Below are 22,174 nucleotides of genomic sequence, written 5' to 3' on the forward strand. Positions count from 1 at the left end.
TGCGCAAAGAAAACACGACGGATGAGTATCGTCGAAGCTTCGCTGTTTCCTTGCCCCGCCGCGGTGGTCTAGTGGCTAAGGTACTCGGCTGCTGACCCGCAGGTCGCGGGTTCAAATCCCGGCTGCGGCGGCTGCATTTCCGATGGAGGCGGAAATGTTGTAGGCCCGTGTGCTCAGATTTGGGTGCACGTTAAAGAACCCCAGGTGGTCGAAATTTCCGGAGCCCTCCACTACGGCGTCTCTCATAATCATATAGTGGTTTTGGGACGTTAAACACCACATATCAATCAATCGCTGTTTCCTTGCCCACTGACGTGCAGATGCGGCGGTGGTGCGTTTATATCCGCGGCCGGTGACGTCACAGAATGGAACTTGCCGAACGATGGACGGTGAAGCGAGGCATTATCAGTGCAAGGGGTGGGTGCCTTCACCGACAGGCCGTAACCATCGTCTACTGGGGCGATGGGGCAGTCTGTGAGCACGCAAACTGTAGCGTCCATGTGCTGTTCCAACGGTAGAAACTGTATTCCGGACACCGGGGTTGGGAAGTCAGGCACAGTAGCAGCGCGGCAAATTGAAGCACTCAAGCTGGCGTAGAACTGCGCAAAGAAAACACGACGGATTAGCATCGTCGAAGCTTCGCTGTTTCCTTGCCCACTGTCGTGCAGATGCGGCGGTGGTGCTTTTATATCCGCGGCCGGTGACGTCACGGAATGGAACTTGCCGAACGATGGACGGTGAGCGCCGATGAATTGTGAACAATAGATTGTGAGCGCCGCCGCAGAATGCGGCGGCGCTCACAATCCCGCTGAACGCAAAAACGCAGAATATTGCGTGTTTTAGTTAGTTTGCCAGTCAAGAAACGGCGCGACAGTCTGCTCACTCCCACTATTTCGGCCTATGCCGTGTTCGGATTTTGATAGATGGAGCCTACGCGGAGTTTCACAACTCGTGTAATTAGGACTACTAATGTACGGTCTCTTCTTTCCCTCTGTAATTCTTTCTCTCTCGTTTTTTTTTTCATTCCTTCCGTGCTAAGCTTTACTCTCTCCTTTCTCTCTATCTTACATTCACTCCCCTTTTCGACCCGCTTGCTACAACATACTGTACCATGCTCTGTTATATTCTCTGTATAACCGAGTGGTTAGGATGCTCGCCTTCGGATCTAGAGTACGGGAGTTCGAATCCAGCATCGTCAAAAAGTGTTTTGGGCAAACGTTTCTCTTTATTTATATATATTTGAGTATCTCTCTTTTTCTTTCTTTCTCTGTGTCCGCGTACTTGTTCTTTCACCCTCCAGAGTAACTACAGACCACGTCATAACGGTGAGTTGTGGCATTTGCGCTAGTTCTGTGGCACATACTAATTCGCGACTAAGATAGTTTTACGGTGTGGCCACGCATTTCACGCGAGCCGGTGCAGCCTCACTGTTGAAAGTGTGGGCAAACAAAGCTTGACGTGTGCGTGCTTGGTACATTTTCTTTGTTTGAAAGCTAGGCTGCTTAAGCTAGCCGTAATTTACAAATTTATCACCATTACAAACGGGTATATGACAAAAATATTGGGTAAATTTCACTACTGACCGCTGTTTTGTTAAAAATGAAGGAGGCGAACGGTTGCCCAAATAATCATGAATTGGTATGTGCCACGGAATCCGATTAAGTATCACTACTCGCCAGTCCACTGAAAATTAAAGAGGCAATAGTTTGCCTAACAAGCGGCTACGAAGCGACGGTGGTGAGCCGACAACCGCGAGTACGTGCAACGACAAAATAATACGGTTCGAGAAAGGCGACGGCGCCAGCGAGAATATAGTAGCAGTGAACCGGCGAATAATATAACGATGTATACTGGTTCACTCTGCCTACGATTATCTACTTTATAGAAAGGGCTAAGTTCCTTCCGTGAAGTCGCAAACCTTAGCAAAGGCCAAATCACAGGCTATTGAGACGTCGCAAAATTATAGTAACACAGCTATACAAGAGCTTAAGTCACTAATAGAATAAATGGAAAGCGCAATAGCCCAGTTCGCAAACTTAAAAGGGGCTGCGACAGAATGCAGAAAGAAAACTGAAGATACGCATAGTTGCGTAAAGGATTTATCCGCTGAAGTGGATGACTTGGAAAACCGCAGCAGGCGATGTAACTTGGTATTTTGTGGTGTCGCGGACCGTGAAAGTCGTGAATTGCCCACTGCTTCTGAGAAAAAAAGTTCAAGAAATCGTATCCGGTTCAGGATTATCGTCAGTGAAGATTGAGCGGGCTCACAGGCTTGGATGGTAGCAGAATAACAAACCTCGACCGCTTATTGCAAAGTTTTCAACGTACAAACACAAATAGACGATCTTAGCCAACGCTAAGAAGCTAAAAAGCTCCAGTATTAGTATATCGGAAGATTTCTCAGAGGCAGTGCTCAGTAAAAGAAAGTTTCTCTGGGAATTCGGCAAAAGGAATGCTTCTAACGGTGCTCGCGTACATCTGAAATATGATAAACTGCTTTTAAATGGGCAAATATACGTGTACGATGAAAGTCGCGGCCAGGTTGTACAAACTACATGGCGCATGCGCCGCTCTATAGCAGATGTAGCTTTCCTGGTTGTCAATCGCCGTAGCATGAAAAACAAAGTGGAAGATTTCCATAACCTGCTTTGCATGGTAAAATCAAGCATTGTGCTTGGAACCGAGTCATGGCTAGATGCTGACATAAGAGACGCCGAGGTCTTTCCAAGCTGTTACAACTGCTTTAGGAACGATAGAAATCGTCATGGTGGTGGGGTCTTTATACTTGTTGATAGTTCGCTGTCTTGTTCCGCACTTGATTTAGGTGGCGGCACTTGCGAGGATGTATGGTGCAAGATCAGATTGCCAAATGGAAAAACGTTATCAGTGTGCTCATTTTATAGGCCTCCTGCAAGTTCTACAACTGTCATGACCGATTTTTCAAAGACACTAGAGACCGTTCATACTGCTTATCTTGGCATAGGGGGGGGGGGGATTTTATTATTCAAGAGCTTTCGTGGAGTGATCAGTCTTCTAGTGCGGGGGCTACATCTGCAACAGCAAGGGAAATAAATGTTGCACATGCTTAACAGCTTTTCCTTAACTCAGATGGTAAAGCAAATTACGAGACAAAATGTTATCTTAGACTTATTTTTATCTAATCAGCCAAATTGGGTAAAAACGGTTTTGGTGGTACCTGGCTTTAGTGACCATAAAGCTGTTTTGTGTGAAATGAAGCTAACATACGAAAAAACTCAGAGAGCCGCATCAAGCAAAATGTATAATTACAGCCAGGGAAACGTAAACCAGATAGGCCTTGCATTGGAAGCTTTCTTTCCAGAATTCGAACACCGTTCCGGTGCTTGCATCATTCAAGAGTTATGGCTCCTTTTTAAAACAAAAATGCTTGACCTACAAGAAAAGTACGTGCCTTCATGGTTGCAGACTACACGTCGCACTAAATCGAAGCCATGGTTTAATGGTGAGCTGCGGCGCCTTACCCGTATATGAAATAGGGTATATACAATATTAAAAAAAAACTCCATTTCTGAGACTTGCCAGCAACTTGAAACCTTCACAAAACTTCTGCAAACAAAAATCCGTCATGCGAAAAGAGAATTTTTCAACGATCTGCCTTCTAGATTCGAAACAACAAAAAAAGTTGTTCTGCAATCTGGTCAAATGTAATAAAAAATATGGAGTGTGTATTCCTTCGCTTCAGCATGACGGTAAAGAAATGGAAAATAGCTTAGATAAGGGCAGCTGTTTTAACACATTTTTTTTTCTCCATAGTTTTGTTGTATTCGTCAAACTGCGTTTTGCCTACGCCTACTAACAGATGTATGACAGATATGCATGATGTAGCTGTTGATGAAAACGGCATCCAGTGTCTTATCGAACACTTAGACCCTAGCAAAGCGGGAGACCGGATGGATTGAGAGGCGGTTTTGATTGATTGATTGATATGTGGGGTTTAACGACCCAAAACCACAATATGATTATGAGAGACGCCGTAGTGAAGGGCTCCGGAAATTTTGACCACCTGGGGTTCTTTAACGTGCGCCCAAATCTGAGCACACGGGCCTACAACGTTTCCGCCTCCACCGGAAACGCAGCCGCCGCAGCCGGGATTTGATCCCGCGACCTGCGGGTCAGCAACCGAGTACCTTAGCCACTAGACCACCGCGGCGGGGCAGGTTTTCTCAAAATGTGTGCACCGTTCATCGCACCCTTCCTTAAGGTTATATACTCGAAATAATTGAGAACGGGAAGCCTGCCGCGCGACTGGAAGGTGGCATGCGTTGTGCCGGTGTATAAATCAGGTCCTCGTGAACTAGTCTACAATTACAGACTGAAATTCCTGACCAATATAGCCTGCAAAATATTAGAGCACGTCTTGTGCAGAAATGTATTGACACGCATAGCCAATGAAATCTTCTTAATCCAAGACAGCATGGTTTTAGACGAGGGCTTTCCTGTATAACTCAAATAACAGAATTTGTTCACGAAGTTTGTTGTTCACTGGATGAAAGCTCCTGTGTTGATTTGATATTTGTTGACTTCAGGAAAGCGTTCGACCTCGTAGATCACGGGCTGCTTGTATGTAAGCTACGTTAGTTTAATATCAATTAACAGGTGATAACATTGATTCGGGAATACTTGGCCTTGCGTTTTCAGTAAGTAGTGGTAAATGGCGCAAAATCGAGTATGGCTAGCGTAACATTTGGTGTCCCTCAGGGCTCTGTTGGGCCCCTTTCTCTTTTTGTCATTCATAAATGATCTTCCCGACACCATCGGTTCTTCCACCAGATTGTTTGCTGATGATCTAATAATATATAAGGAAGTTACAAGCGTCGATGATACTGTTCTTTTATACAAAATGATTTAACAAAAATGGAAAACCAGTGCCGTGATTCAGATATGCAAATAAACGTGCAGAAAACTGTTCATATGCGTTTCACAAAAAAAAAACGTATAGCATCGACATTTTATAGTCGGTCTGGTTCTCCGTTACAAACTGTTTCAAAGTATAAGTACTTGGGCGTATTCCTTACATTATCCACGTGTTGGCACAGGCACGTCGATTACGTTACTGCAAAGGCATGTAAGGTGTTGGGATTCTTGCGGCGTAACACAAAGCTGTTTCCTCAGCAGGCCCACGATCTTCTCTACAAGAGCTACGTCAGACCAATATTAGAGTATGGGTGCACTGTGTGGGATCCTCCCACAAATGCCGATTGCGACAAGCTTGAGCGAGTTCAGAACATGGCTGCACGAGACGTTATCGGTAGCTATGAGAGAAACCTTAGCATTACTGCTACAAAGGAAACATTAAATAGGGAGCTTCTAGAAAAAAGAAGGCAAATTTTGCACTTGAAGCTTTTTCACAATATATACCATGGCCACCTTGGAATAGACCATAATCAGTATATTCTTCAGCCCCATTATGTATCAAGACGAACAGATCTTGAGCTCAAGGTTAGAGAATATAGCTGCAAGACTAATCTTTTTAAAAGCACTTTTCCCCCCAAAACTATTTCTGAATAGAAACATCTGTCTGCTGACCAGGTCAGCATAATAGATAACGAAGCTTTTGCGGCCGCTCTTTCACATCTCATTGTGTCTTCAGCTGCAGTCGAATTTTATGCTGTGTTTAGTTCTTATCACATCGTTTTTGTATTTTTTATGTTTGTACAGTATAAATTTAATTTTTGTTTTCTCTCTTTGTATGGGTTAGCCGATATTTATGAAATTCATTTGTATTGACAACAATGTATGCCGCTATTTCTCCTTAGTTTTTCACTACCAATGTTCATGAAATGTATGATTTATAAATTCACTGTGTATCCCCCCACCCACACTGTAATGCCTAAATGGCGCTGTGGGTACAAGTGTAAATAAATAAATAAATAATTCAGCTGTGAGGTCGACCATGCACACGCGTCTAGTATTGGAGGATAACGGTTATAAACGATAGTTCTGCTAGAATAAATTGGCACGGTAATCAGCCTAATGCAAGTCTTCCCATATCATCTAGTCTTTTTCCAGTTGCTCCATGAATGACGTACCAAAAATGGCGTCGCCTTTGACCCATAACGCAGATCGGCCCACCACAGCTTTACCTGCCAAATGAATTTCTGCTTCTCCGCGAAGAAAACAACACCACCGTCTTCGAACTTTATAGAGATCGAGTAAAGGACGTGACTCGTGCCTTCAGAAGGCGCGTGGAGCTTACCGGTATTTCTCGGGAGATCATCAGACTGCAGTACTATTTGAGCAAGGTAAGCAACGAATCAAAAAGAATACCCCCCCCCCCCCCTTTTTTTTTGCTCAAAAGAAATGGCTACCAACACTCTAAACCTTCTTCCATACTGGCGTTTTGTGTACTGATGTCAGTCTGGCGGTGGGTACTTGGTAACATCTGTAAATAGCTATAAATAAATCATTTATACACTATACCTCAGACGTACACCTTTGAATTTCTGTGCAATTCTAGATGATAACGAGGCAGATAGGTGTCTTCTCACGCTATTCCTTACCAAGTAGTTCCAAAAGTGAAATAGGAATGACACAGCAATGTAAATTTAGGCCTCGTCTTCTCGAATGCCGTGAAGCCTTCTGTGGACGTGCTGTTCACACCGTTACTGGGCCGTACCACTGATCAGATATGGTTTAAGCACCTATTGTGACAGCACGTCTAAGTAAAGCAGCTTCTTTTTGCTTTCATTTTTTCCTTTCTTTTTTTCTTCGCTAAGTGAAGCTCCGCTAAAAAGGATGCTTGGGGAGTTGGTTCATGTTTTGCTAAGACTAAAAAAAATGCTCAAAAACATACAAAACCAGAAAACGCCGCATTGCATCGCTGCTGTATCTATATGCGGCATTCCTGCTGTAAATATAGTATTCTGTTTATTATTGAAAAGCGAAATCTTCCCTGTTATTGGCTGCTATACATGAAAATATTTATAGTTCCACCATTCCTTTAGCACACCGCATGCAACCGAACGTGTTTTGAGATTATGGGCAGTCACACGGTGGAGCAAGGCGGGGGATTGGAAGCTTCAGGGCAAGATTATTGTGAACTGATCACGTGATACATGACAAGAGAGATGGAAAAATGGGGCAGCCAACTGCTACAAATGATATGCAGGAGTGCAACACGCAGTTACATAGATACGTATATAAGTCCCAAACCAATCCACCACTGTTGCTTCTTTACGCAACGTGTGCGCTTTCGTATCCACTTCAGACAAGCTTTGTCACGCGTTCGAGTTTCTCAAAACTTTCCTTACAGCGCTTTTTGTGCCAGTATTCTGAAAAAGTTTCTGATGCGTTGTATTTATGGGTTTTTCCCACAATTGCAGGTAACCAAAGCTGCAAAGCTCCCTATAGCTATGTATGACAGTTGTGGGATAATAGTCACAGATACATAGATGACTCGATGTGCAAAATGGCATTCACGGGGAGAAGGTGGCGAGGTCGATCGATTAATACCATGGTTAACGTGGGTGTTGTCTATCCATGTACAAATTAAGAACAAATTTCAAGCGTGAGGTTGGTTTTGCGCTTCGTGTACGTTGAATATGCAGCTGTCATTCTGCATACATTGCTGATAGGCGTACCGGCTCTTCGGTGTTGATTAATTGGACATGAATAACCTACCTCAGACCAACGGGTCTGCTGGCATGTGTTTTTTTGCCATGCATACAAGCGCAGCATTTGCGATCAAGAACTAGGTGAGTAAGATAGTGTCATACAATATCTATTACAAGCAGCAGGTCCATATTCGTGCTTAGGCAGCAATAATGGGGCAGCCTTCTGACCAAAAAAAGTGCATCGTGAGGCTTTTTTAATAGATACATGGCTATTTCATGAATCACCGCCCATGGTTTGTACAGCTATACTGATGCTCCAGTCAGACTCTTCGAGCATACATCAACACTTATGTGAAGGCGCGTTCACTTCACCTGTCGGTTTGTCAGTTTCCTGATAGGGTCACGCTGCCAAATGTCGCCACATATTATTTCGACATTTTTAAAGTAGTGTAACTTGAAGTTATGAAGCACAAATGGACATGTTGGAGGTGCAATGATGTTTCTCTCTCATGTGCTACAGTAGTATACATGGTTCGATCACTTCGATGAGTTAGATGCTTACTGTTAATGTTGACTGCGGGGCATAAAGTTGGACAATCTGGCAGCCCAACCACATTAACGTAACGAATCTATTCGACATTGGTATTGACAGTGACGCAATGGTTCAGGCGCTATTCACACTTAAGTATTTCTTTTGCTTTGATTTTTCCCAGATGTTTTTACTGGCACCAACTCTTGAAGATTATTACATCGGAAGTGTTCTACTACAGCAGCTGGCTGAACATGCTCCTTTGGTAAATTTTTTCTTATTCGTAAAACAACGCCTCTTCTCTTTTATCAATGCCAGACATATGCACCCGATCCAGACGTTCACTACCCTCTCATCTAGACCTTTACTGTCCTCGCCCATCGCGTATTGCCTTCACGCGTGTTTTGTGATCATGGGGGAGAAAACCCAATGCAATGCCTCATGACGGAAAACATATGGAGTATTTTGTGTTCAGTTTAGAACTGATGCGTGGGGCGGCGTCTTGCGTTTCTCGTGTTCACAATACTGGTTGTAACTCTGGCTCTGAATTAGCGCTTTCCATTGGGCGAGCAGAAGCAGTTCTTACTGCGCTCAAAATGTTCTCGCCATTTGAGGCGCCTTCCAGTGGTCCGACAAGAGTGGGGGTGTCTTGTTTCATTGGTCCAAAAGGAGCACTTTTTTGGTTCCAAGAGCAGCCTAGAGCAGTTTTTGGCGTTCCACCTCCAACAGCGCAGTAAAAATAGCTCGGGGGAAGCGAAGTGACCTTTCTCACGTCACTTATAGTTATATGTCTGCGTAGGCGAAAAAACCAGCGCACCGAGAAGGCGAGCGTGCGGGGCGACCATGGGTACGACTGATCATGTCAGCTAATCGACCGCGGTAAAAGAATTGGTCACATGACGCCTGACATCACGCGCCTGCAACCAGTTCTGCCCTCGGAGTAGGGTGATTCTTCATTCGGGAGATGAGAGCACATGTCCCCGCTGTCCCCGTGTGCTTATCTGGCTGCTCATTCCCCTTACTCCTGCTCGCCCGATGGAAAACACTATAGAAGATACGGTGTTTTGAGATAGCGCGTCGCCGTTTATGGACCGTCAATGACTGCATACGTTGTGATGTGCCGCGGCGGTGGCGTTGCTTCGAGCTACAAAGAAGGAGGGCAGGAGCACGTAGGAACAAAGCTGACAGACATGTGATATTGTAATGGGAAACACGTATATCGCATCCGCGGGGGAAAGCGATTGGACGCAAGCTGCGCTACACCTCATGTATAGCGTCGCATCGCGACCCCTCTCTGAACAAAGAGGCGGACCGACGGCTCCCGTCGAGAAGCGAGCGTCGGCACTAACATAGAAAGAAATAAAGGAGTCATTGCCTAGAATACAAAAAATATTTGAAATATAGCCTAAATAATGGCCCAAACCAACCACAGAGCTCTGTTGCGTTGCGGTCACCTTTCTTAACTAGTAACGTCCGGCCTGGATCAAACGAGAAGGTCATGGGTTAGATACAGGTCATGGCGGTCGAATTTCGCTAGAGGCGAAATGCCAATGACCCGCGTTCTCTGCGATGTCGTAGTGCGGGAAAGAACAACACATGGTAGGAACCTCCACTACGGCGTTTTGCTTATTCATATCGTCATTTTGGAACGTAAAAGCGCGCATATTATTATTATTATTATTATTATTATTATTATTATTATTATTATTATTATTATTATTATTATTATTATTATTATCATGTCAATACCTCTTGGCAGAGGGGCTGGCACTACTTCTTTGCTGGTCTCTACGACAGCCGCGATAACGAGTCCGTTGCTGACGCAGCAATAAACGTCTGGAACGTGGCCTACTTGGAATACCTGTCCAGGCTTTTCAGCGACCCCTACAACAAGCAAGTACTCTTTTTTTTTTGCATTCATTGGGGCAAATCAGCCTCTATTTCGTTTATGCGAGACCCCGCGGTTCTAATTCACCTTATATTTTTTGTGCAAATTATCGATGCACGATATCGTAAGACGTATTCGTGGTCTCGCAATCGCAATCCTGAATACGAAGAGTAGGCGTAAGATAGACTTTCGACTGGTGTTTGTGGGTTGCAAGGACATTACCAGCTGCTACGACAATGTGCTTTTTGCAAGTTCATTAGAAACTATCTCTCTAGCATCATCACCATCCCCGCAAGCACTACCACCGTCATCAGGAATAGCGCGCCCATTGCCAGATAAATGCCTCTGCCATGTTTCTCCAATGAGCTTGATAACGTGCTGGCTCCTGACACGTGATATTCTAAGAAATATTATCATCTGTCTAACTGTCTATCTAACTCATTTCAGCTAGCGGGCTGCTGTAACAAAGTTTAGTACCACAATGGCCTGGACTGATTAGATCGTAAGAGCAGAGAAAGGGCCGTTCAGCCGAAATGTCACTTAAAGTTGCCATTAAAAAAAACGCCTAGTTCACGCCGCATGTACGGGTCATTTTTTTGAGAGGATTCGACGTCAGGTTTCGTAGAAAACATAATGATGCCGATTTCCTGAATGACAAAAATTTCGACGCCGATTCTAAATTATGCCACATTTCTTTCACGGTGATAATTAAGCTTACAGTGAGTGCATGAGGTGCATGAAGCAGAAATATTGTTTGACACTAGTACCTTCTCTGTAGCTTATCCGAAGAAATCACTATTATTTGCAACAGATTAGGGAATAAGGCGAAAACAATTTTTCAAATTCACGAAACTTTATGCCGCATGTATCAGACCCCTTCCTCGTAGCAACATTTATTTCAAGAACACGGCATCACATATAGCTGGGTTTGCTTTTTTCCGAACTCACGCAGGCGCGCATTGGTAAATTACCTGGGATGGATAATTGTGGATAGCCTCAGCGGCACCGCCTTCAGACATCAACTCGACTTTTACCGCACCGGTGCCGAAGTGGTCAGCACGCGCAACACCGTGGAGACGTGCGCGAGGCTTGCCATAAAAATGGCACCGGCCACCAGCGCAAGAATCGTCTTCCATGCGGAAGTCTACCGCAGGGCTTGCGTGAGTCTCCTGCGCACTGTCCTTACAAAGCGGATGAGACATGTCAGTTAGCATGAGAACAGTACAACACTACAAACTGCACAGAATTGCGACATATGCAAAGTTAGACTTCGAGGAAAAGATTGAACTTGATAAACAGTATATCTCCAACCTCGATTATTACTTTATTTTCATCTGTTCGCGCTACCGCCACAAAAACGGCTAGCAACTCTCGGCGCCGTCCACACCGCAATGTTTTGAAACCTTTGCGATTGTATGAGATTATTTTGTGAAGGTGACGCGCAAACCGGGAATAGTCAAGTTTGTTCGAGAGCTCAGGCGAGCACCAGTGATAACTCTGGAATGTTCAATGACTGCTTTATAAAAGACGACGTGTCACACCGCTGATAAGATTACTCGACAACCGGGGACTGCTGTTGCTGCTATCAGCTTAAAACGGGAACTGCTGTACCTTGACTGTTCATTTTTCTGGCCCAAGTTTGCCCAATAAGGGGTTCAGTATTGCGCTGCAGTCTTGCTGCAGTCTTTTTTGACGCCACAATCACGTTACAATATGCTCGTAAAGCAATTTTTCATTAAAAGTGTATCAGCAGAAGAACAAATAGCAGTACCTAAGTGCCCAGTGTAGAGCGAATACCTAGGTCTTTCCTCTACACTAGACACTTTTAGAGCTAGCTAGCTCTAAAAGCAACTTTTGAATTGACCTGTTCCTGCGGAAATTTGCTTTGTTTCATTTTATACTTGCCCAGTTTTTTTTTTTCCTTTCTCAAGCACACCTCTGCCGTTTTGGGCCGCGTTTCGCTTATTGCCATCAATTCAGTAGTTCTCATTATCTTACGGTTTTACATTATTAGCATTTCAATTAAATAGAATTCTTGCGTAGATTAACGTTGTCATGAAATTATGTTCGCGACATCCCATAGGCAGTGTTTTGAGGTTCGATCACTTTTGTAGACAACAAACTTGTGTTTTAACCGTGTCATAAGTTAGTACAGTAAATAAAGGTGGCTCACTGCTGGAGCCGCACGACCCGGATAGACGTTTTGTAGGTAATTTCGTATGTACTTGGCCATATGACCTCGGGACGCTCTTACATACGCCCTGTCCACGTTGCAGAACAGCGCGCGCATTGCTGACGTTCAACGTTAACTTATTACCTCCGTAGCACGCAATGAAACCTTGGGTGTTCCTCGGTATTGAATAATCCGAAATGATAAAACGTGTATAACAACTGGAGTACTGTAACACGGGCCGATGTTTCCGTCCTGAGTCTGGCCTGGTCCGAAAATTTCATGCTCCGACCTATCAGAGCCTGGCTCGGTGTTTTTAAATACAGCCAGCACCTGGACCAGGCTCCAAAGGTGGGGCCAGCTCAGCCCCGCCCGTTTCAACCAGTTATGTCTTGAACATAAACTTGGCACTTTCCACTCTTCAGTGTTTGTGAAGATACTTGCCTCACACAAGATATACTCTATAGTAACTGTTTTGGAACATCTTTAAGTAGCACGACTTTCACTGGTACTGGCTATGAGGACATACCGCGGCGCCACTTCTGTGGGGACATCACTCATAGAATGCCGGGTTGCGTCATCCGCTACAACATCACAGGTTTTGCGCTTGTGCCACCACTCGCTTTTGTTGTGGACACCATGCTTGCTTCGCTTCATATTGAATCCTATCAATTGAAGAAGTAATATGACTTAATAATACGGGCAAGCAAACCATAATTTGATGCCTCCGGGGGCATTCTCGTGTCTGATTCGCATCGTAAAATTGCGACCAAGAGACAGCTGACGCCATGGAGGAGGGTGCAAATGGTGTCGCAAAAGCCAAACTGCTAACATAATGATTAATTTGTAAGCTTTAGCTTCCCCAAAGCACAAAACCACCATATAATTATGAGAGACGCCGTAGTGGAGGGCTCCGGAAATTTCGACCACCTGCGGTTCTTTTACATGCACCCAAATCTGAGCACACGGGCCTACAGCGACCTGCGGGTCAGCAGCCGAGTACTTTAGCCACTAGACCACCTAGCCGGGGCAAGCTGCTAACATATCGTGAAATACTTTCTCCATAACATAAATATAATCAGACATTGTATAAAACACACGCGTGAGCTTACAGCAATGGGCGGAACGTGTCACCAAACGGTGATATTGCTCACCATTTTTGCGGTACACATGCACTGTCGTAAACAGACACGTGGGAATGGTGAGCGGAGTAAATCGCGTAACGAGCTTGGACGTCCTCGTGGGTTGTGTAAAGGGATGGCTTACGATACACTGTTCATTTATTTCTGCTCCGATCTTCTGATTGACGAGCATCAACGTTTCGTGTGTTTTTTTTCGTTGTTTTGCTACTGATACGCTTACTTTTCGCCTTGGTTTGCTGTTGTCGGCAACGTATCGATGTAGGTTTTCAGTGCCTTTCCTGCGAGCGTAAAACAAACTTTTTCATAATAACGAGTCGTCCGTTCGCTTCTTCATTTACCAGTGCTTAGATCCGATTGAACATCGTGCGCGTAGCTCTTTGGATTTTTACTACTGATATGTTTACATTTCTCCTCAAGTCGGCAACGTATCGACGTGAGTTTGCACCGCGGGAGGTTTCGTCCATTTACAGCCGGGTTCTCAACATCGCCTGAGCTAGCGGGCTGTAGTCATGAAATTCAGTCCCGCGAGAGCCTCGACCGTGAAGAAGTCTAAAATGTGGGCTGCTTGAACAAATTGTTATCTGACGTCGCCATTTGAAAGACTTCTTTTCCTCTGTCTCCTGCTCACGTCTCTGAAGAACATTTGGGGTCGGAATTCGTGAAACATGTTGATACTGATTTCCAAAATGACTAAAACCGGTATACGCAGATTCTGAAATGTATACAGTTTTTGTTCCATTGTTTTGTTTATCAAATCATGACTGCATGATGCGCCTAGCGCAAGAAATGCTTGAGACTATATAGTCATGGTTTAGTAGCTTCTGAACATATTCTTATTAAATAAGTTTGAAGAAATCTTGAGACTAGGACAGTCATGTGCGAGCCGGTAGCGAAAGGCCGGTGGGCCGCATGCGACCTGGTTGTTCATGTCTTTCAGAATCCTACTTTACAGTGCGTCTGTCATTCTCCGGTATGAATAAAGTAATCTGAAAACGTCTGCGGTAAGCTACCGGGAGCGCTCGCGAGCAGCTGTTTCTGAATATCTTAACGGCGGCGGCATACAGAAAATTTTGGTCACGAAAGTCCGCAAAACAAACCGCAAGCTAGCGTTGTTGTCTCTACCTATTTTCAGCGTCACCAGCTAAGTATCGCGCATTTCATAACAATTCGGGTAATCATGAAAACACACAGCGGGATCTGTCGGATACGTCTCGCACTGCGGCATAAAACAATACCTACAACAAGCTGCTCAGTGGTTTGCACGCTACCGAGAACTGATTTTACGATGATAACATCTCCAGGTGGAAATATTGGGCTTCACAGGTAGTGATTTGAACTTCGCGCAACACTATTTCACCCGAATGCCTAAATTCATCACTAATTTGAAACAGGGCGAGTGACCGCATCCTAACAATCGCAGCGCTGGCCGCTGAAGTGAAGGCACTTGCAGCCAGCATTCAGTATAAAATCAGTTAATTATGCTCGTAACACTTTTGCGTAGTAATTTCAGGGTAATTTATTTGTAGTCATAACTGGCTGTCTCATGTACCCAGTGCTAACCTCGCCCCGCCACGGTGGTCTAGTGACTGAGGTACTCGACTGCCGTGATCAAACTGCCGTGGTCACGTGATCAAATCCCGGCTGCGGCAGCTGTATTTCCGATGAACGCGGAAATGCTGTAGGCCCGTTGGCTCAAATTTGGGTGCACGTTGAAGAACCCCAGGTGGTCGAAATTTCCGAAGCCCTTCACTACGGCTTCTCTCAGATTCATATGGCGGCTTTGGGACGTTAAACACCACATATAAATCAATCAGTGCGAACCGCACAATCTGTTTTTTATTTGCATTCTAAAGACGAGCACAAAATATACTACCCCTATAATGTGGTTTATATATACTCAACCATTGCTTACGGTATGCAAGGCCGTATTTCATTCAGTATAATGATGTAAACCTATAATACCAGTTTTTTAAATTACTTGTGGCATTCCGATGGAGAAAAATTCTAGACGTCTTGAAAATTTTCATTTCAGAGCGTGCTACAGCACTTGATTGACCAAAGCCCTCAACTACGGCATTTTTTATAACCTGGGTCGTTACGGGATTTAAAACACCACGAAAGAAATAAACCAAACAGTGTAGACAAGCCATTATACCGGTACACAAAAAACCCGGGCCTAATAGGGGCCTGACTCAGGCCCGAGCCCCAACCCGATCCCGAAGCTTATGTGTCCAAGCACGATCCAACAATGCATTACCCGGCCCGGCCCGGGACAGTGCACTGCTCTAATACTAACCACAGCATAGAGCTATTTTCTGCTCATGGAGTTATACACGTGTGAAAGTTCTATCTTGGAGGCAGAGTCTGCAGATACCAGAAGCAATTCACCTCCATCACAACTCTGCCATTACCGTGCATTACACGTGATCTGTGCGGAGTTGTCGTACACCACCTTTTACTATAGAGTTTTTAGGCGCCACAGCAAGGGGGTTACGGATCAATTTCGACCACCTCTTGTTATTTGAGCTATCATTCAGCTGGGCGGTCAAATACCAATGGGCCCGTGCATTGTGGGTGACCTCACATCGCGTTCCCAGTCACTGACAAAACTGAATGCATATGGGCACTTCGATATATCGCGTTGAATATCAAGAACTCTTTTTTTTCGTAGGTATACATATTGAGGATTGCCAATGAGCTCCGCGAAACATTCTTGAGTCAAGTGCGCTGGCTGGACTGGATGGACAAAGAAACAAAGGACGTCGCCAGGAGAAAGGTGTAGCCAACACTTGTGTCTTCTTTGTTATTCGTTCTAACGTACCGTGCTGCTGCAAGCTTTGGATAACGTCACTAGTTCAAAGCAGCGCCTTATTTTCAATCAGTTTGACTACAGGGTGCTTTTTTGTGCAGGTATACGCTTTGACGTTATGCTCGTGTAATGACCAATTTCATTCTAATTTCTGTGGTCAACAAGCGTTATCATTTCGCTGGTTCTCTCTGAAAGTACAATCGTCGTCAGCGGAATGCTCATTAAGGTCACTTATAAGGGAACATTTAAGCGCAAACTGCGACAAGGACAAGTCGGGCAACTACACCAGCTCGTCTGTCCTTCTCGTTCGCAATTCAAATTTCAATTATGCACATTCATTGTCTAGATTTTTTTCAACCACCTTCAGCTAACTCCGAGAGCCTTTGGGCTAAAAGGCGCTCGCTTCTCAATGGGCGCTATCACGCACCCATAAAAAGGGGGCAACAATTGCTCTTTTAGCTGTTTTCGTCTTTTGTTTTTATACTGGTGGAGTGTGCGGACGAAGATGCAGTCGATAAGCCTTCCTTTCGCCAAGTTGATTGATTCATTCATAGCAAACACGTTATTTTGAACTGTTGAATGCTCAACGTTCGCGTCCATTTCGATGCAGATTGAGGCCATGAGAATTGAAATTTCTGATGGAGTTGCATCCCAAGACAGGGTAAGCAATAAATTTTGAGCAATTTTTTTATGCATCAATTTAATTTCGACTGCTTTGTCCACCCTATAACGGCCTACAACAAATATTCAACGTAGGCATTCGAAACAGTTTGTGGTAAGTGGGCATGTGCATTTTAACTAGTAAAATGCATATGCAATCGGTGTCTAGCGCCATTTAAACAAAAATGGTGCTAGACACCAATTGAGAATTGAATGAGGTAAACTTCTGCCATGCATGAGTAGGACCGACAAGGAGGTGGCAGTCATCAGCGTACGGCACAAGCCACACAATTTCGGCATCCGTTTGACTGGGGGGGCCTATCGACTGGTTCCCGGTATTATATTCAATGCAGAAGCCAGCCGTGCGTGGAGGAGCGCAAAGAGCTGCCTCTTGAAGTTATGATCATGAGATCACATGCAGCCTTCATCAGCTCATAGGGCTCTCCGCAAGACCTCTCTTTGTCTCTCTCTCTCTCTCCATATATATATATATATATATATATATATGTATATATATATATAAGATAGAGAGAGAAAGAGAGCGAGAAGAACTTTCAGAATGTCTTGTATATACAAGCGAAGGTGAATCAACATCTCCGATTTGTGTTGATTAACGCCACAAGCAAGAAAGCAATAGCGTTGACATGCGCGTGTACAAACTGGCTCTCTGTGAACTTTGTGATCGGAAATGCCTGTTCGTTTTTTTCTTTAAAGGAACTTGTCGAATTGTACCTTACGTTTTCCAACGTCCTATTTGCAGATTGTTGAACTGTGGCATGATGACATGTCTTTCGTTGAAATGGAGCAGAAACTAAGGCAAAGCTTGCAAGCGAAATCAGTTGAACTGCTGCTCAAAAATGAGACAGGCGATGACTGCGAAGGACAAGGGTAAGCGCTGCACGACATTCAAGCGCAAGTTTCTCAGGGCCGCAGCGACTTGCACGTTTTGCTCGTTTATGTGTTTTTCATTGAGTGCTTTCAGAATTCACACTATTGACAGAATAGTCTTGGTCAAGTTCTCACTTTTTTTTCCGTGGCTCAGGTGGCATAACGCGTGGCCGCAAATTTACACACAGATTAGGATTAGTCAAACGCATATTCTACAACATTGACTTTTGAACTTGATAGTTTATTAGTTGTATTGCAACCGCCACGGTGGCATAGTGGTTATGGAGCGCGACTGCTGACCCGCAAGTAGCGAGATCAAATCCGGGCTGCGTTGGTCGCATTTTCGATGAAAACGACAAGGCTTAAGGCTCGTGTACCTTACATTTTTCTGCACGTTACAGAAAACCTATGTGGTCGGAATTTTCAGAGCCTTATACTACGGTCTCTTATATAATGTCCTCATTTAGCACGTTAAACCCCAACCGTTAATAACATTAGATACATACTGTTCACGTTGGCGCAATCTCAAATTTACACTTCGTCTCACACTCTCGTGGAGCGTGTTTAGAGCGTGACTCGTCGAAAGTGTACGGCGCGCAACGACAGCGTGTGCAGCAGCAGAACGTTCCGTACTCTGCATATTGCCATGATGTAATACCTAGATTCCCGATATTGGAGGGACACTGAGACCTCCCGAAAATACACCTGCCTTACTTATGAAAAAAAAAATTACAGCATATCTACGTAGTGAATCATGATGAGTCGGGCGAAGCGTCCGTCCGTCTATCTGTCTGTGTGTGCGTTTGTCTGTATGTCCATCCGTCCGTTTGTCTGTCTGTATGCCTGTCTGCCCCTAAAACTAGCACAATCTAGTGACATTATATGCACATATATATATATAGAGAGATGGACACTTATGCTATATATTGAACACTTTATAAAAGTACAGGTGGCCATGTACGTCTACATCGGATGAAGGTACAAACCAATGCCATAAGGAGGTTTTCTCCTATAGAAGTGTTGAGAAGGTGGCAAACATAGTGTGTGGGAGAACGGACGTGTGAATGTCCTCTACGCATGTACCACATATAAACGCTTGCTGGAATCGTGAACGCAAGTAACTAGTTTATCCAAGGCCACTTTCGAAAACCAATTAATTTAGCGAACACGTAAATGAGACAACTAGTGACGTCTCCCGTAATATATCCTTGCCCCACTCCCTAACCTACGTAATCTATTAGCAAGCGGAGCACTCGCTGACCGCAGCAGTGCTTTTTCAGGTATAGTGTTGCTATAAGCAATTCTTTGCGAGGTGTTATATTTTGGCATAAACACTTCTACAGGGTTTGCTGGCATAAGCCATTTGTGTTCAGGTACTCTGAAGGCCATGAAAACTTCGACACTTATTTACAGTGTCAGCAAGGCTATCACACACGAACAAAGCTTGGCCTTAAACCAGAGATTTCCAAAGCATGTTTACTCTAGTGACAATGGCTCCTTCCACACGTAATAATAAATATTACGCTTTTAAATAACTCTTAACTGCGCTTCTCTGTGTACCCCCTTTCCATTCACAAGAGAAAGATGATGGGCGCTTTGACGACGCCGATAACTTAGATGTGTTTTTTTTTTGCGCTTTTTCGGTTTTGCATGTTTTATCTAATGTTTCGTGCTAGACGTTATTATTAAAAATTGCGAATACCGAATAGAAAAGCTCACATTTTGATATATAACTTCTTTGCCATTTTTTAGTGCTGCTACTTCATTGAGAGCTTACATGTATCGAGTGGACTAGTAAAATAAACCATAAAACAAAAGAGTGGGAGCTTTACATCAAAAATGAAGAAAGAGTTTATTATTGGTGGAGAATTGTGAAGGTATTTTTCTATTGCAGATCCACGACTCCTTTTTCAACCAACGTTCATTACATACACTGGTGCAATAAGATAGGTAAGGCGCAACAAATTACTGGGGTTTATATTCCTCAAGCTAATTGTTAGGGCTTATCTGCACTGTCTTTTTTTTCATGCAGTGATCCCAATTGTTATGATTCACAACGCAACGATGCTGACTGAACTTCCTCCGTACGTATTGGGCTTATTAAAATAACAATTATAGAACACTGAACATGTCTGCTCCGCACATGTTCGTTTGGTTGACAACACTCTCTTCATGCTGCATCGGCAGTCTAGAAAGGGGCTTCAGCGATGCTTGAGCAATTACATCAATGCGCTGCAAGATTACTCAGGTTTGCTATAGATGCGATCATGTTTGTGCAGCATGCAGAAACGAAAGCTTTAGTATAGCAGAGACAGAGAGCACAACACAAGCGAATACGTTATGCTTCCCCTGTATCCGTATGCGTTTCCCAGCTTGAGTACCAGTGAACCGTAATGTGCATCATTAAAGTACTCACTTAGCTCCAACCTGTGCTCAAGAAGTTTTTTAGGGGTCCAGAACGTCGCCAAGAAGTCAGAATTAAGTCTTTTCTTCATCACGATGAACGGCCATAGCTGAGATCGCACTGAAACAAAAGAACACGTGCGCCAGGAAATTAACCAAGCTATCAGCCAAATTACTGAAGAGCATTCGATTGAAGTCCTGCAACTCTGTCTTTTTATTTGTTGCAGTATCTACGCATTTAGCACCATTGGCGCTATGATATCGATCAAGTTTATGGAATCCATCATGTTCACAGGTGAGAAATAGTGTATCTGAATTTCGCGAGGCACAATCGTCGCACGTGTAAAACGCTAAACAGTTGTATAGGCGCAGCGGGCTCGCACGCAGACGTCGCAGCTGGAGAAGGCAGGGCAAGCCGGCCAGAGCAACAAGCGAACACAGCTGGGTACAGACCTAAGATCCAGGCTCTTGTTCAGTGCTTGATGTACTTTTCTGCCTGATGGAGACCCCATGGCTAGCGTTGATAGCCAACCCAATTTTAGCCTGGCTGTCCAGCCATTTTTTATTTGCTGGCTTCACTTTCAGCGCGCAGCAGTCAGCAACTAAGGGTTGCGACATGCCTATGCAGCTTGAATGCACTACCAATGTCCTTTAAGGTGTTACTACCGATGTCCGGAGGTGGCAGCAGTCTGACTGCCACCAGATGTGGGAAATCTTCAGTGGGGCGCTTTAGTGCTTTGGAGCCGTTGTGATCGTCGAAGTGGTTTAGCACTGAGCTCTTCAATGCACAAACGAAAATTGTGATACCGGCAGCATGCGCTGCGACTGGGCTACGTATTAGCTACCAAGGCATCACACATGTTTTTATGGTTTGCAGTCGCTAGACTGTTAACTACTAAGAAAAGTTAGTAGTCAACAGCAGCTAGTAAGCATCGCAGTTTTTTTGTTGAAGTCACCGTAGTGAGTGTGTATGAAAAGATTGCGAAACAGTTTCCGAAATGTGCTACTCTTTGCACTAATGTTATTAGTCGTGTAATAAAGGCGTAGACTAATGGTAGATGCTTCATCCATAGAAATGTCCCAGTTCTTGGCCAGCTATGAACAATTTACTTAGTGGCAAAATAGAGCCTATTCGCACTTTGTAGATTTAGATTGAGTTCGAATTGTTTCTCTTGTTCCTCACTAGCATTGATATTGTTTGCAGTTACGTAGAACTAGAGATACTGCATATGCTACCTATACAGTAACTCCACGTAGAGCAAGACCGGTGTCACCACACTTAACTGTGTTGTCATTCACCATCACGTTACAAAATCGCACTCGGTGGAATCCACCGCCTCCTCTCAAATGGAATCTGTAGATCTCCTGTTCCTTGATATGAGGTACAGCATTACAAAGCAACATATATGCATATTATTATAGAAAACTGCTTTAAACTCCTGGTTACGAGTGAAAAATATTGAGTGGCGTTGGCATTATTTTGTTTCACGGTTGTTGCTACTGCACTTCAAGGTTGAGAGACGTATGTGTTGTGCACAGAAGCAAAGCTTCCGACGTTTAAATGACTTTTCAACAAAATTTTGCCCGCTTTTTCTTTGAACTCTGCAGGTGCATATATCAATGACCGAATCGAAATTCAAAACTGGCATTCGAGCGACACCAGGAATAAATTCAGCGATGTGGTGAACTGCACTGCTCGAAACGTTGACGCAATCGCGGATCGAAGTGCCCTACTTGAGGTAGGTTGTGTCATGCCATTCCGCCGCTTATATGCAGCAGCATGAACTCTAAAACGAAGGTCCACCACAGTGAGTCGGTGGCTAGAGGGCTCTGTCGCTGATAAAAAGGTCGCGGGTTTGATTAAGGCCGCCGCGGTCGCACTTGGTGGAGGCGAAGTGGTAAAAGCAACATAGCTCAAGCTTGAGCATGTTGCTCAAGCTTGAGCGTTCATGCTTGTGCAATTGTCAATTGAAAAGCAATTATTGCGCATGTCTGGGGCACCAAAGCAACACGTATATATTCTGTGTGACTTTTACTTGAAAAGGCATACGTAAGTAATTTGAAGGACCGTAGCGCTCACGGTGCGCTGACCA

At 44.3% G+C, this 22,174-nt stretch overlaps 1 long non-coding RNA gene across 1 annotated transcript; it reads left to right on the forward strand.

Moving 5' to 3' along the window:
* Nucleotides 1-19,708: 19,708 nt before the first annotated feature.
* On the forward strand, nt 19,709-21,790 carry LOC142803430 (uncharacterized). The gene is made up of 3 exons (XR_012894112.1): nt 19,709-19,762; nt 20,309-20,376; nt 21,690-21,790. It is a non-coding gene; the product is annotated as an uncharacterized LOC142803430 (long non-coding RNA).
* Nucleotides 21,791-22,174: the final 384 nt, after the last annotated feature.

Source organism: Rhipicephalus microplus, chromosome 3, assembly GCF_043290135.1.
Source record: "Rhipicephalus microplus isolate Deutch F79 chromosome 3, USDA_Rmic, whole genome shotgun sequence".
NCBI lineage: Eukaryota > Metazoa > Arthropoda > Arachnida > Ixodida > Ixodidae > Rhipicephalus > Rhipicephalus microplus.